Source organism: Thunnus albacares, chromosome 11 (assembly GCF_914725855.1).
Source record: "Thunnus albacares chromosome 11, fThuAlb1.1, whole genome shotgun sequence".
In the NCBI taxonomy this organism is placed as follows: Eukaryota; Metazoa; Chordata; class Actinopteri; order Scombriformes; family Scombridae; genus Thunnus; species Thunnus albacares.
The window spans coordinates 764981-778267 of NC_058116.1; the positions used below are offsets into that span (position 1 = coordinate 764981).

A 13287-nucleotide genomic window follows, 5' to 3' on the forward strand; every position below is an offset into this window, starting at 1 on the left:
TTGAAATAATAATTTGACAATTAATTAAAGAATTAAGACATTCCCATGGTGGGAGATTACTTCATCCTTGTTTACTCCAGAGAAAAGAGGGATGGTCTCACACAGGCAAAGTCCAGAATAAAAACAGGAACAGAGCAGTGACTGAGACCAATTTCATCTATCACCCTGCAGGTAAAGTAAGGCCATACTGGCCCACTTCGAACGTTGGCTCATTCAACAGCCAGGATACACAGGAGAGCTTGTCCCGTAGACAACACACTGCTCTGACATGGAAGAAAAAATGGAGCCATCTGCAACATTTGTCACATGCACTTGACTTTGGCCCTTTGTGTGGTTTTCTCCTGCACAGCCAGATGCATTGAAGGGCCTGCTGAAATCTGGACAGGCTCATTGTCAATGAGCTAACTCAATGAGTAACTCACAAAGAGCTATCTAAATACTCCATACAGGTTCATACACTGTGCAAATAAGCTGAGTCCCACGTGTCTCAGTCAGACATAAATATTTATCTCTAAAGCTCCCTGGGTAATTGGAATTGGAACAGTGCCAGCTGACTCCACATGAGGAGTGAGAGTCAGAAAGAACCCTGCAAATCAAGTATATCACAGTGTACAGGGGTATGCTTCATAATGCTAGATATTTTAAAATCACAGACATAGAACCTAAGGCATCCAGAAAGCTTGACAAACCTGGCAGTGTAAATACATCATTAGGGGCTGAAGTTAAACTATTCTGCAGAGACACACATGTACTAATCCATGGATGGATTCATAACAGCCATGCGCATATAGTATATGATATAAGTATATGACAAGTCATGAGAAAACTAGGCATTAAAATACTAGCCATTAAAAACAGGCATTAAAATACCTCTGGAGAAAATCAATCAATCAATCAATCAATCAATCAATTTTTGTTTACATAGCGCCAAGTCACAACAAAAGAGCAGGTCTAGACCATACTCTTCAATTTACAGAGACCCAACAATTCCCCCATGAGTAAGCACTAGGCGACAGCAATAAACTTCCCTTTAATGAGTAGAAACCTCAAGCAGAACCTGGCTCTTGGTGGGCGGCCATCTGCCTTGACCAGTTGGGTTGAGAGAAAACAGAAAACAGAAATGCCAACAAAAGGCAAACACAAAACATAAGCAATATGTTGTAAAAGAGACACTATAGGAGAGAAAAAAAAATCCAGATATCATGTCACAACCCACCTATAGATGGCTCGCATCCCACATAAAAAATGATGTTTAAATTTGGTGACTGGAAGGCTTCCATCAAATCTGTGCCATTATAGAGTAGATATTCTAATTTATGAACATTTGCCTCCTTGATTTAATGTAGATTCTAAAGCATTTAATTTGTCCAAAATAATCAGAAGAGGAAGTTAATGCAGCGCTGAAAAAACAAGTTCACACATGGTTGACAACTAAAACACACTTGTGCTTGATGGGAGCATCTAATAAGATCCCACTCTATTGGCCTCTACTGCCCCATACTCAATGACCCATAAGACAGAACAAATACTTTGACAATACAAGACCCAACTGAAAGAGAAGCAAAGGCTTCATTCCAAGTTGGGAGGAAAGCTTCTCTAGAGCTGGATAAACTGAGGATTTGCAGCTAATAAGTAGCAGAGGGGACTAGACCAGAACAACAGCAGAGACCACGGTTTAGAAACAACACAGCTAAGTACACAACATTGCATGAATGAAGAGACACCGCATCCCTACTGTTGACTGAGCCCTTTGTCTCCAAACCGAAAAAAAAAGGTTAATAACAATCACTTTAAACAGAGGTTCTTGGTTAGAGTCCAACTGGATGCTTGGGCCCCTGTTCCCAGTAATCCATCCTTACTACTTCAGTGTCTAGGCAAAGCTGAATTACCAAGTGGGCAAAGTTGGCCCCAAGGTTCACTATGTGGCAATTCATGTGTGGCTTGGAATCAGAAAATAGCTGCTACAGTGACCAGAAGTGGTAATTACAGGATGTTTGTTCATTTTAAAATGTAGTGTGACTGCAGTAAAAGAATCATTAGCCATACCATACCAAGAGAGGCAATAGCATTGACTGCAGCCTGACAGCTGAGGGATGCCATTTGCTGAAAATTTGTTCCTTAATAAAATCACATCTCTGTCCAACCAGAACACACTGACATCATACACACACTGTAAAAATCAGCCTACCCTTTACAAAGATGAATGTTTCTCTATGACCTGTTAAGGATCAGCATCAGTAAATCCACTTTGAAATCGTGGAAAAAAAGATGCTCTTTGTAACTTGAGATCTTGGATCAGAACCATCACATTTCTGACTTTTTCTACGGTAAAAGTACCCCAGTCAATGTTGTTACAGCAACCTCTATGTCTGCATGTACACTGGAAGTGTTGAGAAGCAAACACAATATGTTGCTATAATGAAAAAGAAACAAAATTTTCTCTCGTAAGAACGTGACTTTGAAACTTGTTATCAATCAGATACAAAATATATGTCAAACGGTAAGAGTGATAAAATAATTAAATAAAATGGTGTTTTTGTATTTTCTTTGTTTGGCACTGTCAATACATTTTATGACGTCACCAAGACTCAGAATGTCCCATCAACATGGTTCTTATATCCCAGGAACTGTGACAGCCTTCTTTAGCCATTCATATATGGACGTTTGTGCTGTATTGAAAAACTCTGGTCATCAAAACAAAAACTTACATTTCAATTTCCATTTTTTTGTTTTTCTCCATAAAAAGTATCCTAAAACGTCAATAATACTGTGGAAACTGCTTATAGTGATCACGTCTGTCCGGGTCAAATTGATCACTATAAGCAGATGATTACTATAACAGTTTTTTTTTCTTTTTCTTTAATTCTCATGCAGATTACCATCTAATTGACATTTGTATATTTATTACATGAATATAACGTAATGAAACAGGCAGCTTTGCTATTTACCTAATTTTATAGACTGTTTCAAAATACAGTCCAGATGTTTCAAATACTGGGTGTTTCGCTGCTGCATCACACTCATTTTTTGCAGTTTGTCATAAGCTTCAAGGAGACTACGTTTTTCATTTAGAGACTTTCTTTTTCCTGTCATTTCAATGTGCACACAGCACCAGCCTCAGGTAACCTGCTGGAAGCAGATGGGTTGTGCATTTAGGCTGGGGGACTGAGGGCTGGGGGCCACGGTGGCCCACAGCGAGAAAGTTGAACCAGAATCAACCTTTGGAGAAACGCAACCCCTAATCCTGCAGTGGCCAACCACAGCTGGTAATCAGGTTGATTAGAGCTGTACAACCCCGCCATGAGGGAGTACAAAAACATTACTAGGAGGGGGTGACATTGACATTTCTCTTCGTTTGATAACATTAAAAGTTAAGTTAGGCTTTGTTGTTGGCTTCCTGACTCATTTTATAAAAGACGAGCGAGAGAGAGAGGGAGAAGCAGTGGTTGTGCGAGCTAGAGAGTGGATGAGGAGAGCGAGCACTGTTAGCAAGAAAGCTGGTGAATGAGAGAATTAAAACGTTATTTTTTGGTTGTTTCATGGTGGTTACAAATAAACATGCTCACACCTCCGCAGAAACCTGCACTGGTGCACCCCAACACCTGATAATGGTGCAGCAGCCGATAATTGCATATCATACGTGTATCATGGGAGTAAGTTTAAAAAAAATGATTAATTACTGTAGTTTTACATTTTTTTCCATATCTTTTCATGTATGAAAATACCAAAAATGAAAACTGTATGGACTACTTGATTACTATAAGCGAATTAATGAAACAGCATTTGTATAGGAACAATTGTGCAAGCTTTTTGATCCATACAAGCAATTGATCACCACCATGATCACTGTAAGTGTTTTCCAATGTACTTCCCAGATGCATGATAGCATTTCTGAATAGCCTAACTTGCAAAAAATGCATGTATGGAAAGTACACATACCATGAGCTGAAAAATTAAAAACAAGCAAAGATTTGGGTTAGAACTAAAATGGAGTATTGAACTGAGCAAGGTTTCATTTATTACTTGTGAATTCAGGTTAAACTATTTTCAAGAGTGACGATGTGTTCATTCTCCTTTCAAAAGTTACACAGAGTTGCTCTAAGAAAGTTAATGTAACTGTTAACTAATGACATATTTTGCAGTGACTTTCCTGGGAAGCAAGAAAGCCCTGATGAGCTCTGTGTATAATTATTTTAAACCACAATGCAGGAAAGAAAGGTTTTTAAACAAGTAGAAGAGCCTTGTGACCTTCTAACCTGTGCTTGATTATCTTTTCTTTTGCTTTTACTCTATTAAGGCAATTTCTGCCTCTTCTTAATGAGACACACTGTGGGGAAGAGCTATCACAAAAAGTTGGAAATCCAGTCATGTTGAAAATCCAGTTGTGTTGAAAAGCAGTCATTCACAAAAACAGCAACAAACCCACAGGCTGCAGAGTCACAGCCTCTTGTAATGGGCTACTTTTTGACCAGGCACTCTGTGGCCATGCTGGAATCCATCAAGTTTCCTCCTTGAGATTCTTATCACAGCTGAGGTTGACAATGTATTCACATTTATCTCTGTTGGGAACTATGCTGAATTACAATGTCATAATTAGCCAACAGAACTATTGTCATGCCCAGAAATATTTCAAATGAACTTTAATCCCATATTTTCACTCTCTTAACCAGTCTAAAAACTTTTTAATAAATACTAAATCATACTAAGTAAAATGTGCAGCAATGCATACAAATGAAGGATGACTACATTTTGGGTTACAGTTAGGGTTAACATAACTATATGTCAGTAGAGGCAGCAAAGGTTGCATCAAACTTAATTACATGTTGATTTAATGCCCCACCTAGGGCATAAAACTATGTAGATTCATGACTAAAACTGTGTACACAAAAAGCCAGAAATAAGTTGAAAGCTCTAGAGCAAGCTAGTAAGTGATCATTGAAACTATTTTGTTACAGATTCATCTTTGTTTAACTGTCTCGGTTTTGTGCTCATCCCTGCTTAATTCTAGTAAGGCTCTCATGAGGAAGGTGGTTGTACATTTAATTATTGGTTATTATTATTATTACATTTAATAATTGGTAGTCTGTTGTATTTATACGGGCTGTAAAGTGTTTGTCGATTCTAGTCCAGACTGTTCACCCCTGCATCCAAAGAGACACTGTTTTTCTTGTGAAGGTGGGTTTTCTGTAGTCTACCAGATGTTTAGAATACCTATGACCTTATCACCAAGACAAAGCATTAGTATTAACATCCTCTTGCAGAGCTGGCCATTCTCCTCTGCAGCATCATGTGGGGCAACTCGTGGTTCAGCTGTGGTAAAATACAACGAGATCAGTGTTACAGTATAAGTATCCCAATGAGAAGGCTGAAGACAGTTTTCAGAGAACAAGAGGAGAATCAGCTCTGGCAGCTGTTTAACCTCTGCCACATCCTTTCAACCCAGAGGAGAACAGTTTCTATATGAGGAGAGAGGTAAAAGACACCGACATCTCATTGACATGGACATGGGTCTGGTTTCAGCGGTACAGGTGTCCTCACATTGGACTACGGACCCAGATGGATACTATCTATAGTAGGTTTTCTTATGCAAATACTGCTTGGAGCTTAAAAACCTGATTTTTTTTACCAGGGATGGGCAAATATACGACATGTATTAAATTGAATGTATTGTAAAACATCTTTAAATGTATGAAAAGAACTTAACATAATAGATTTGTCTTCTACAGCGACTTAAGTCATTTATTATTAAAGGATCATACCAGTTCTTTGGCTAGTTTTAGCCCATTTACTACAGCTGGCCAACCCCTTAAAAATGTTGCAGTGCTTTATCTCATATCATTGCCAGCATACACTGGTTTTCATTCATTGTCATGCAATATAAATATCAAGTAGGTGCCTGTTGAGACTTGCTTGACGTATTTAATTCTTTCACATTTTCTGTGAAAACTACGTTATTGCTGTGTGGTGATCCAGTGCACACGTGTAAAATGAATCCATAACCATGCAACAATAATATGTTACATGTATTAACATGTAATACATTAACATGTATTAAAATTGTATTAAATATCATGCACTGGAAAACAGTATAAAGTATACATGATTTATAGTTAGGCTTAAAACTTGCAAAAACACTGGTATGGTCCTTTAATTGATTACAGTGTATGAATTATGTGATTGACATAAAATCTATGGGTCTTGTCCATCTATACTACATTACAAGTCCAGCACAGTTACATGTATTTGGATTACTTCTTTTTTTTTTTCCATTGCCAACAGCCATTCATGTATGAGGACCACAAGGTTCACAAAAATAGTAATACAGCATTTCTTTAATTAATAACTAATTGTACAATGAAAATAGGAATTAATAAATTACTTTAAAATCAATTAATTAATTCATATAGAAATAGATTAAATTACAAAGTAATTCGTTATTTAATATTTTAATGAGCAATAAAAAGAGGAAAATTAAAATAATTTACAAATGAAATAATTATCCATCAATAAATTGTTAAAATTAAGAAGGGATTTACAAAAACAAATTTAAAATAGTCAATAAGTACATAATTTAAAAGTACATTAATGGATTCCTAAATAAATAATGGAATTTCAAAATCAATTTGAAAAAGCAGTTTTAAAAAGTGAAATAAATAACTGAATTTAAAAACTGAATTAAGAATACAGCTTTTAATCAGTAATTTAAATGTGCAATTCCCTCTCCCATTTGCATTTCCATTTCCCTGCTGCTTGTCCTTTTCCTATTAGCTATTGGATTTGCTGAGCCATTTAGCTTCTCCTTTTAGCCACTGCTAAAACAATGCATATCAGTCTCCCCCGGAAGACTGCCTTCCTGTTTGTATGTAAGGTTGTCACGTTATGTCCGTGGTTTGATTGTTTGTAGTGATACTCAGGTTTTATTCTAAGAAATGTGGACTAGCTATATTGTGTGTATGTAAATAACATAAGTCTAATTGATGATTAGCACCAATCACAAACTCGTAATCTGAAACGGAGTGGAAACGTTAGCCAGCTAACGGTAGTTCTCCTGAATCTGCCGGTTCATCTCAGTAACTTACAGAAAAAAAGCACTGGGTGCCTTGAATCTGTACAGGGCACAATGAAATCAGAAGACTATCAAGGCATCTTGGAGCGAAACATACAGCCTGTACATGTCAGAAAGCTGTGTCTTAGTCACAAGTCATGTGTCTTCCAGCAGGATAATGACCCCAAACATACATCCAAAAGCACCCAAGATTGGATGAGAAGAAAACGTTGGACTGTTCTGAAGTGGCCTGCTATGAGTCCTGATCTGAATCCCAATGAACATTTGTGGAAAGAGCTGAAACTTGCTGTTGTGAGATGGCACCCATCAAACCTGAAAGAACTGGAGCAGTTTGCTCAAGAAGAGTGGGCCAAACTACCAGTGGAGAAGTGTGGAAACCTTATTGAAGGATACCTGTATTTTCAGCCACGTCTTTGTACTTGGTCATGCATCCCTGTTCAGTCACTGCTCAACAAAAAAAGCCTTCAACATGCATGTTGCCACTGTTCTGAACACCACCTGAAGTCCTCCTGAGGTTCACCTCCTGTGACAGTGTCTGACAGAAAGTGGGTTTCACAACACAAACACAGTACCATCCAGGTTGCTTGTATGGACAGAGACAGCAACTTCTACCCTGAACCCAAACGAGATCCAGCAACAGCTTCTTCCCAGTAACAATCAGATTAGTTGCTAAGGACATTCATACTGTTGTGAAATCCAGTTCATTCATGATATTACAGTCTTCATGTACTATGCTACAGATTCATACAATTTGCATAGGCTTTGATGTCTGTATGTGTTTATAATCAGAAGTGATCAGTCGGTGGGGAAGCGTTATGATAAAGATTTTTTTAGCCTAGCAACAGATGTGAAATGATATTACATAAATATAGTAATTTGTTATCACCCAGGTTAATCATTAGGTAATCTATTTCTCATTGGGTAATTTATCACATATCGATGAGGTAGCCAATTTTGCAACAGTATGAATGTCCTTAACAACTACTCTGATTGCTGCTGGGAAGAAGCTGTTGCTGGATCTGGTTCAGGCTCAAGGTAGAAATTGCTGTCCCTGTGCATACAAGCCTCCTGGATGGTGCTGTGTTTGTGTTGTGTTGGCGACCACATGCATGTTAAAGTCTGTTGTTGAGTAGTGACTAAACAGGGATGCATGTATATATATACAGTGCTGTTTGAAAGTTTGTGAACCCTTTGGAATTTTCTGTATTTCTGCATAGATATGACCTAAAACGTGATCAGATATTTACACAAGTCCTAAAACTAGATAAAGGGAACCCAATTAAACAAATGAGACAAAAAAAAAAATGTTTTTTTCATTTTTTTCATTTATTTATTGAGGAAAATTATCCAGTCTGACATATTTGTGGGAGGCAAAAGTATGTGAACCCTTGCTTTCAGTAATTGGTGTGACCCCCTTTTACAGCAATAACTTCAACCAAACGTTTCCAGTAACTGTTTATCAGCTCTGCACATCGGCTTGGAAGAATTTTAGCCCTTTCCTCCTTACAGAAGAGTCTCAACTCAGGGATGTTGGTGGGCTTTTCAACATGAACTACATGCTTCAGGTCCTTCCACAGCATTTCTTTAGGATTAAGGTCAGGACTTTGACTCGGCCATTCCAAAACATTATCTTTCTTCTGCTTTGTTGAACTTCAGTTCACAGACAGATACCATAACATTTTCCTGTAGAATTCGCTGGTACGATTCAGAACTCATAGCTCCATCAATGATTGCAAGCTGTCCTGGTTCAGAGGCAGCAAAGCAGCCCAAACCATGATACTACCACCACCATCTTTCACAGATGGGTTAAGGTTCTTTTGCTGGAATGCAGTGTTTGCTCATTGTAATCATAACGCTTCTCATTCAAGACAAAAAGTTCAGTTTTGGTCTCATCCATTCACAGACTGTTGTTCTAATCACCTTCTGGCTTACCCATGTGGTCTTAAGTGAACCATAAACGGCAGAAATGTTCTTTTTTGGAGAGAAGTGGGTTTCTCCTTGCAACTCCATGCACACCATTGATGTTTAATGTTCTCCTGAAAAGTCTGAGTGACTGTAGTCCTGCCAGAGCTGGGGGCTGAGGCTGCAGTCTGACCAGGGAAGGGATGTATGGAGGTCTGAGGTCAAGGAGGATGACCAGAAAAGTCAAAGTGGACAGATGCTGGAGGGACAGAAATCAGTATGGCTGATTGTGTAATAATGACCATAAAGTGTCTGTTTATATACCGACAGCAATAAGGGCCAATCCCATTTCTTTATTTTCATTTTACCCCTCTTTTTTGAGTGCCCCTCACCCCTTGGAACAGAGTTACAAGGGGTAGTGGTTGAAATATTCCCCTATGAAATGGGACAACACTTCAAGACCTTGAAAGTCATCATTATCAGCAACCCGTGCTCCTACCCTGCCAGTGTGCACTGATATTAGAGGAGTGGTAACACGCAGCAACTTTACTGCTGGACTTAAGGTAAATTTCAGGCATCACATTCCATCAAAAGGGGAAAATGTGACATGTCAAAATGCGGCACTGTCATGCACAAGTCAACCTTAAAACAATGTTATAACGTTAGCTATTTAGCTAGAGACATGAGCATACTAACAACACACACACGACTAGTGACTTTTTGTTATGTTTGTAATGAAGAAAAGGTCTATAATACATTGAAATGACATTAGACCAAAATGATCCGATGGTTATCATAATTTTTAAATCTTCATTTATGATTTATTCATGAGATTTCTCGTGACGCTCAGTTTGGAGTGTGCCTCTGAAAAACCTCCGTTTGCAGGGCCATATAGCCCTGGCACTTCACCCTTCCCCTCTATCTCAACAAGAACCAGGACATCCCTTCCCCTACATATGAATGTGTAAAACGGAGGAAAAGGGGCAAGTGGTAGGGGAAAAGGGTGTATTGGGATTGGAACTAAAAGTTACATTCCTCACCATGTTGCACTGATGCACTGAAGGACTGGAAAGATGAGACCAGTCCAAGGAAACACCATTCACTGTGATCACAGAGAACCTTTCGGTTCAGATCGGGCTGGGTGTCTGGTGACTGTAAAGAAAATATGCACAACCCAGTGAGTGCTCATCAGTACAGATCAGCTGTGGAAAAAGCATGATGCTGAACTGAAACTATGTCCTCACCCAGTGTACTATCCTCATCCTGGATGCTGTTTCTGCAGCTCCATCTGCAACTACTTCATCCTGCTGTCTGTCACTCTGCTTTTACCAAGAAAAAAAATATAATCTCAGATATAAAATACATTAATACATTAACAACCATGTCAATCTGCTCAACATGCTGCCTCATATTTCTTCAGCAGCTGAATGAACGTTAACTGCACTGAGTCAGAGACAGGCAGAAATGAAGAAATCTGGCTTTACTGAACCTGCAGGTCTGTGTAACACTTGTCAGGGGAATTTTCCACATAAAAAATGAAAAATAGAAAATCGAATTCAATTTTCTAAAATTGTATTTTTTGTTCGTCAGATCAATGTATAATTATTCTAACTTTCTATTTGTGGAAAGTTGGATATTAAAATGGAAAATGGAAAAGAGAGGGCGAGGTCTAAGCACCCGACTCATCTTACATCTGACTGGCTGGCGGGGGAAAACGGGTTAGGGGAACGAGAGAGAAAAGAGGAAAAAATGGGATTACGTTTTTTAATTCACATGAAAAATGGAAAAACAAAATAATGCATTTCTTTATCCTGTTATCAAAGAAATCGAACACAGCTTTGGATGGAGGGTTCACAGACTGGGAGGCAGCAATGCCCTTCCTGTTCCTAGTCTGCCGGAAAATAGAGAACGTCAGCTGAGTAGGCGGTCCTTCAGTGTGGTCCAGCATGCATTGCATTTACACTGCTAAATGCAGTGTAAATGGACCACCTCCGAATGTGGTCTGAGTGATCGGATCTCAGTGTGTCTTCAATGTGTCTTGGGTGTGTTCACACCTGTACTTAGAGCGGTCCACTTGTGATCGGACCACCCTAGACGCATGTTAATGCCAGGTGTAAATGGGGTCAGAGTGATAACAACTACTACCATAGTAAAATCTGTAGGCACAGATTATGAATCAAAGAGCACAGTTTATAAACCGTGCGCACAGATCTCTAAACAGAGAGTACAGATTTACACATGGATCTTTTTTTTCCCTCAGGTGACCCCTTGGGGGCGCCGTATGTTCTAGGCTCCTGTTTCTGATGTCCACAAAGTCCAGCTGGATTCTTCCCTATTCAGAGCTGTTCTGATGCTGTTGCTTTGGTCTGAATCTGTGAGTTTACCACGCTCCAAACCCAAAATAGGCCTAGAATCACTGCTCTAGAGGGTTGTAGGGGGGCTGGAGGCAATCCCAGTTGCTTTTGGAATTCTGTATTAACAGCAGCTGTAGCAGTGAGCGACAGCATAGCATGTGAACACAGCACTGATGGCTTAAATATGCTGCCAGGTTAAAAGGGTGCATGTTGCAGTGAGAGGAGTATGCCATGTGAGTGTAGCAGTTACTCGAGCTGGGCTGCCTGAACTGGCTTTGCTTCATTTGTTAACTTGGGGTTGAGTGGAGTTTTGCCTGCTTGTACCCAGGACATACCTGAAAAGATCATGGTTTTAGTGTCAGGAGGAAAATCAACACACAAATAGGACTACAAATTGTGCTGTTGCTTATCTTTAAATATATTTATTTCCACAAATAACATCATTCTGTCAGCTAAATAGGCTGACTACACTGGACATAGCTCAGTTGTCATTGCCCTAGGCCAGTTCCAACACCCGGACATCCAATGTTGTGACTAAGATTACATATACACTACACAGTCTTATTTCTAAAACTTTGTTTTCATGTGAAAATGACTTGCTTCCTCCTGGAATACTATGTCATGTATTCAGTCAGCTTAATCCTGCACTGCACAACTACCACAACTAGTGGTGAAACTGAAGGAAAAGTGTCTGAGTATTGAACTTAAAACTTTCTACACCTCCTTGTTTAGGCTATTCATTTACATTCTGGCACATCTGCATCATGAAAAGTCATTCTGCTTTGCTGTACAGTCAACAATCACCTTGAATACTTTGACCTGAAGACGAAGTCTGAATCTGATGATTTTGAGAAAAGAGATCTGATGAAGTTTATAGCACACCTATTTATATGATTTCTACATGGATTTATAGATGTCTGTCCTTGATGGACATCAGAGATCCTGACACCACTGCAAAGAGTGGTGTCACTGGTTGCAGCAAGGTGCAGCAAGATGATGTGTGTTTAGATATGACAGAGTTATGAATCTGAGAAGAAACTGTTTTACGTTTGTGGTAAATTGTGCCAATCAGGGACAGCATGGGGTGGTGGTGGTGGACTGTAAAAATTCCTCCAATCTGTGGGGCATAAAGTAGTCTGGCCAGATTCACAGTGATGGAAAGAGGGAGAGAGGAGGGCTGACAAATCATATTGAGGCATTTCCAGTTGTGAATAATGCAGTGTAGTGTAGACAGACAGTGTACAGTGGGTGAGAGTTTAAATAATCACACCCACTGTAATACTCAGCTCATTTAAGATTATTTGGCCAACATTCGGGCTGTATTGCAAAGCTCCACATATTCACACAGAACGTGGATCTTTGTCCTCTAACAAATCCAATCAGTAGTTTGCTACAAACGCAGCAAAAAAGCCCAGCATGGTCAATGAGACAAAAGTGGCGGAACAATACGGGACAATGTGTGGCTGTACAACAATCCATCACCTCCTGTTGTTTCAAATGTGGTTAACTGTGCTGCTGTTTCACAACACTACACATTCAGTTCTGATCTGCATCAAGAGGCCGGCTGGCTGGAAACCTACATGCTCAGCTGGTTAATCCAGGCACTTCCTTTTGAAGTACTCCATCATTTTAATCCTCAATTTAGACTGGAAGATAGGAAGTTTGAAAGTAAGTAAGTAAGCACTGCCATGTTTCCATATGGTTGGGATACCATACCAAGCAAAGCTGTAAGTAAAAACCTATATCCATGCAACATGAACACACAGCAAAAAGGGTTGTTGATGACATATTTTTGCTTCACACAAACAGCAGTAAACAAACTATGGCCAAAAAAAATCCTTCCTGTGGTTCACAGATAAGAAAGCCTTTAATACGCAGCAGCAGGAAATGTCCAGTTTGTATTAACAATAACTTGCAAATACAAGAACGCATCAGAAAACAGTGAGGCTTCAATTTGTTCAATTA

The 13287-nt window shown here is 39.2% G+C and overlaps 1 protein-coding gene across 4 annotated transcripts in view; it reads right to left on the minus strand.

Moving 5' to 3' along the window:
- The window catches only part of lypd6 (LY6/PLAUR domain containing 6), a 58702-nt gene that overhangs the window by 25127 nt on the left and 20288 nt on the right, over nucleotides 1-13287 (minus strand). The window contains exons 2-4 of one of the 4 annotated variants that reach the window (XR_006406145.1): nucleotides 10213-10287; nucleotides 10009-10120; nucleotides 9112-9227 (exon numbers count right to left, since the gene is read on the minus strand). The exons of 2 other annotated variants lie outside the window; for them this stretch is intronic. The gene's annotated coding sequence lies outside the window, so the exon portion shown is untranslated. Of the gene's footprint in view, nucleotides 1-9111; nucleotides 9228-10008; nucleotides 10121-10212; nucleotides 10291-13287 lie in introns of those variants that run through there. One more of the 4 variants, XR_006406144.1, reaches the window with a different exon arrangement.